The sequence below is a fragment of the Mus musculus genome, chromosome 10, assembly GCF_000001635.26.
Source record: "Mus musculus strain C57BL/6J chromosome 10, GRCm38.p6 C57BL/6J".
Lineage (NCBI taxonomy): Eukaryota > Metazoa > Chordata > Mammalia > Rodentia > Muridae > Mus > Mus musculus.
In genome coordinates, this window is record NC_000076.6 from 23,354,458 (window position 1) to 23,360,457 (window position 6,000).

Below are 6,000 nucleotides of genomic sequence, written 5' to 3' on the forward strand. Positions count from 1 at the left end.
AAAACTGTCCAGAAAAAGATACTGGGGGGAGGGGAGTTAGGCAAAAGCAGTGGGAACATAAGATTCCCTTAAAGGCAGTTGGCTGCACTCTGCGCCTGGGGGTTGGACACCGCCACGGTTAGAGTTCCCTGTTTATTTTATAGCTGTGTATGGCATTCTTTTTGGCATGCACTTTTGTATAAGTCAAATTAGACAAACAAAACACTCTCGGAGCACAGAATCCCAAACACAATTTTTATCTTAATTTCATTGGAAAGCAACTTTATAAGAGGAAAGTAATACCATCATTTTAGTAAGAACAGATTTTTTTCCTTAGAGGCAAAAGCTAAATCACACGCTATATCCTACCAGTACACCCCCAAAAGTAAAGAAAACAGAGGGCTGGGTATTTGGAGAAATAATTCCACAGCAAACCTCTTGAGCACCCTGGTAGTGTACCTTTGAACTGCAGCTGGAAGCACACTCAGGTCCTGAAAACTACAGTCAGTCAATTGTTTCCCCTTTGCTCCTGAGCCAAATCCTTTGAGTTTTGGAAGAATGAAGTTTTAAAAGGCCAGCCTCGACAGGAACAAGGTTGACCACTGTCTACAAATGACAGACTATTAGAACAAATGAGAATAAGCAGTAATCTGAAGTTCTGTGCTGCTGGTTGCCCAAAAATCTATAAATAAACAACCTGAGTAATTTCATGCAGACCGATCAGACGTTAATGTTTCTATTAGTTCATTAAATTGAAGAAATGAGATAGGCAGAGCCATGCTCTCTGGGGCGCTCGCTCTCTTGAAACCCGTTTCTCCTTCCTGGCGGCTTCTAAAGGAAAGGGATTTCTGGGAGAAAGAACTCTGTCATATTTACTGTTCAATTCTCCTTTGGATCCTCTACTCAATCTAAATCCTTTTAGCACTACAGTGTGCAAGCTTGCTCCAGCTTCCATGTTACCAGCCAGCCTTCACATGTTTATAAACACATGTTTATAAAACATGCCCACTTCTAGACGTCTGTTAACTGCATTCAATACATAGCAAGCTTTTTATCTTACTGCAGCTCAGCCTCCTCAAACCCTTAAGCGTCCCCTTGGTCTTTCTCTGCCTTGTTTCCAGTCCCAGGTGGTCCTTCTTTTTGGAGGCCCCTATGTTGTATCCTAGAGGTGACCTCATTAGTGCCCCAAGAGGACTCCTGCTTTTCTTTTCCTTGTGGCACTGCATTTTGGGTTTACTTTGGTTGTCCATCAACTCTTGATCCTTTTAACTTGAAACATGCACACATACACACAAACAGACAAATACACACACACACACACACACACACACACAGAGAGAGAGAGAGAGAGAGAGAGAGAGAGAGAGAGAGAGAGAGAGAGAGAATTTGTTTCTGTTTTCACATCACACAGTGCTTTCTTGGCACATTGTGCCAAACCTGTTTTCTCTACTCTTTCACCCACATATGTGAAATTGAAAGTAGTCAAAATATGAAAAAATGATTCTTCATTGACCCTTTAATATCGTTGCTTCATAATCACCCACATTTCAGAATGAGAAAGATTTAATAAAATCGCCCCTATATCTTCTTCTTCCTCTTTTTGAGACAGGTTGTTATTGTAGCCCAGACTCTGTTAAGTAGTCCAGGCTGTGTTACATAGCCCAAGCTAGCCTTGAACTTCTGACCCTGCCTTCACTTTCAACAAGATAATTACACATAGGCACCACTGTACCTTGGTACTACCTTTCTATACAACTCTTTTTAATCTTTCCTTTATCTGCTTATGAAAATATCCAATGATTATACCTGAATATATAATTCAATTGCTATTGGAAGAGGAATTCAATGTTATGAAGAATATAAGATTGGTTTTAAAAATATTTAAAATAGTGAATAGAAGACTGCAGTAGTCACATAAAGTATCCATAAAGATCAACATTTGGAATACTGCTCGTTTTAACTACATAATAACTCTGAAATCTTTAGAATAAAACTGTTATGATACAATATCATTAAAAACAATAACAAATGTTTTGTAATGTTCCTTCCACTATATTTAATGGCAAATCCATAGAAATATTTTCTCTACTCAACAGTTTTTAATTTTATACATTCTCAGCACCTTCCCCCAAGGCACCTTTAAATGACTATACCTCTTCTCCTCAAACTTTTTTCCCCCACAACCTTCTGAGAAGGTGGTAAGTGGTATGGAGGGAGGAGGAAAGGAGGGAGAGAAGAAGAGAGAAAAGAATGAAAGAAAGGACACAGGAAGATAGATATGGAAGGAAAAAAGGAAGGAAGGAAGGACGGAAGGAAGGAAGAAAGAAAGAAAGAAAGAAAGAAAGAAAGAAAGAAAGAAAGAAAGAAAGAAAGAGAAAAGAAGGAAGGAAGGAAGGAAAGAAAGAAAGAAAGAAAGAAAGAAAGAAAGAAAGAAAGAAAGAAAGAAAGGAAAAGAAAGGAGAGAGAGAAAGGAAGGAAGGAAAGGAGGGAGGGAGGGAGGGAGGGAGGGAGGGAGGGAGGGAGGGAGGGAGGGAGGGAGGGAGGGAGGGAGGGAGAGGAAGAGGGAATGCAGACCATCTAATTCTATTTCTCCCTAACGCGGGACATGTGAGCCCCGGTATGTAAGATCACCTACAATGTGTCCTTCCTTTCTTACTCTTTATCTCCTTTGACGACCAATCTTTTAAGAGTTGCGAGTTTTCTCCTTCTATAAATGAAGCTTGATTCTTCTCTGCATTAAAAATTTCCTGTAGGCTCCTAGAATCTATTTAAGACTATTCTGATGGGTATCCTCTAAGGCGCCAACAACCGCTCAGAGCCAGTGAGCAAACAAAAACCTGACCTCCTTTCTCTGTCTTTCGTGATGCCTTGGACCCAGTAGATACTTCTTAAGTGTTGTCTACTTTATAACCTGATTACAGTAGGACAGCAGAAGGATCTTGAGGGGCTTCATCTAGGCTATTTTATTGGTTTGGGGAATTCCAGCTTATATGGCCTTTTGGGTAATTTGATACAGCCTCGAAATCCAAACAACTTCTTTTTTTCATATTTTATTCCACCTGGAAAAAAGCAGCCAAATAAACCAACTACTCTCCATAGCCAGAAATAAAGAGTTCCACACATACCCTATAAGTTAGAGTATGTGCTGAACACCCACCTCCACAAGATAGCCTGGAAAGTAATCTATGAGGATGCACAGTTTGGTGGAGATAGCCTCCTGACATGAGAAACGGAGCATCCACAGGGCAGGGATGGTGAGGGTAGACAAAAGCAGGCCCAGAGAACTCAGGATGGCTGCCTCTTGTTGCTTTGCCTGTTCTGATAGTGTTTCACATCACAGGGCTGGGAACACTTCATTTCTGGCTCAGCATGGAGCTGCAACTGTTAATATGTTCCTAAAATAAAGTGGGTCCTACTAACTCAGTCTGAAATGGGAGGCCAACTCTATAAATGTGCATTTTAAAATGCAATAAGATTCAATGTAGGAAAAACAAGCAGTGGTCTCTGAGGGGCTATGCTCTCCCATGAGGTGAGACCTTGGGTAATTTGTGGTGTTGCCCCTCACTTCTCATTTGAAAATGTGAATGGGTAAAAGGCCATAACAGTCTTCTCATGGAACCACCTAAATCAGCATAGTATAAATAATAAGAGTCGTCTTGTGTCTCCATGGCAGTCAATGAAGTGGACCCCTTGGGGATCCAGCCCTTGTCAGTTCTTTGGTTGGTGGTTCAGTCTCTGGGAGTCCTCACCAGTCTAGGTTAGTTGACTCTGTTGGTCTTCTTGCAGAGTCCACATCCCCTCCAGGTTCCTCAGTCTTTTCCCCAACTAATCCATAAGACTACCTGCGCTCTATCTAATGTTTAGTTAGCTGCATCTTTTTGACTCAGCTACTGGGAGAAGCCTTTCAGAGGACAGACATGTTAGGCTCCTGTCTGCCAGGTTCTTCTCTCCCATGGGATAGGTCTCAAATCGGACCAGTCATTGGTTGGCTATTCCTTCCGTTTCTGCTCCATCTGTACCTCCGCACATCTTATAGGCAGGACACTTTTTGGGTCAAAGGTCTTTGTGTGAGGGTTGTTGATTTCATTCCTCCACTGGGACCCCTGCCTGGCTTCAGGAAGTGACCACTTCAGGCTCCATATCCCCTCTGCTAGGAGTCTCAGCTAGAGTCATGCCCCATAAACTCCCTGTGGCCTCCCAGTCCTTCACACTGCCCCAGATCTCTCTGCCACATCCTAGAGATGCTCCCCTCAGGCCACTGATTTCTACTTTCTCTCCCCAACTCTCCCTACCCATGATCCAGCGATCCTGCCTCCAGCCCAGTCCCCTCCCAGTCTCCTTTCTTACTTAGTTCTCTTCCTCCACCCACCTCAGATATCTACTTTACTTGACTCTTAAAGTCACTAAAAATCAGAAAACAACTCACGTTTCTTTTGTGAATCATTGATAAAGTGTCCATATTGGAAGGAAGTGTGTTGGGCATCTGCTTCCAGAAAGAGCGTCTTTCGACTTCTATGACGCTTTGCTATGCTTACCCCTGCTCTATTAAAATCCTGATCTCTTCTTTCCTGCCCTCTTTTTTCTGCCATCTAGCCATATTTTACCCATGTAAGCTTCCAATAAATAAATAGTTTTTCAAAGTATCTACAGGATTTTCAATGATTATGTAACAAAAATGAGGGGAAAATTCATTCAAATCAATTTACGACAAGGAGTGTAGTTACCATGTTTAGTATTTTAAGATGTACCATTGATTTGTACAAAGTCGTTGCTTCTGTTCCTTCTCTAGCCTGTTTATTTTACATTTGTCAGAAATCCTCAAATGCCCCAGGAAATTGGTTTCTTTTCTTCACTGAACAATGGTAAATAGTAACGCTTACAAGGCTGCCTTGGCTGTAACTACACGCAAACTTTTCCTCTTCTAGCTACAAAAATCCAATTGCAGAGAGATGATTGCTCATTAGTTGTGGAGGAAATAGAAGGATCCACAACTCATTGCACAGGGTCTGCAGCTACTGAGACATAGTGCTCGGTAAGGACAAGTCTTTAATAGGAACACTTAGAAAATGATATTTGTTATAAAAATGTATAACTAATTATAAGGAGTATATAAACAGGCCAAGACTCATCCTTTCTCATACATCACTTTGGCCCTGCCTTCATCTCTCTCTCTCTCTGTTTTATGGATGCTTATGCTTCTATGTGTGTATGTATGTGCAAGTGTATGTTTTGTGGTATGTGTGTGTCTTCTCTCTGTGTCTCTGTGTGTGTCTGTTTCTCTCTTGTGTCTATGTGTGTCTGTTTCTCTGTGTGTGCATCTTTTTCTGTGTCTCTCTGTGATGGATTTTTTGCAGCATCTTATATTTTTCTCATCATTGCAGATATTCTTCTGCATTAATTTCTTGCTACATGTAATTAAATTATCACAAAGACTAGATAAAAGTTCTATTTCAACTGGCTATCAATTTTCAGAAATCTAGAGAACTTCCCCTACTCTTTGACAGTATTTCATATAGAACAGGCTGCAGTGGTGGCCCACGCCTTTAATCCCAGCACTTGGCAGGCAGAGGCAGGTGGAGTTCTGAGTTCGAGGCTATCATGGTCTAAAGAGTGAGTTCCAGGACAGCCAGGGCTACACAGAGAAACCCTGTCTCGAAACACCCCTTCCCATATAACTATCCAATAACAATGACCAAGAAGTGTCTGTGTATCTAGAATACCTAGGACATTTAACAACTTTTAATGATTATTTTAGAATAAATCACCACTTTAGTTTATAGTTACAATTTTCGTATCATCATACTTACTTTTTTATTGCCATGACAAAGCACCATGATCAAGGTAACATAAAAAAAATACTAATTTGGGGGTCATGATTCCAGAGGGTTAGAGACATGACTGCCATGGTGGGGAGCATGAGAGCAGACAGGTAGGCATGAGGCTGACGCAGTAGCTGAGAGCTTACAGCTGGTCCAGAAAGAGGAGGCAGAGAGGGTAGGGCTAGGAAAGGCCCAGCGATGG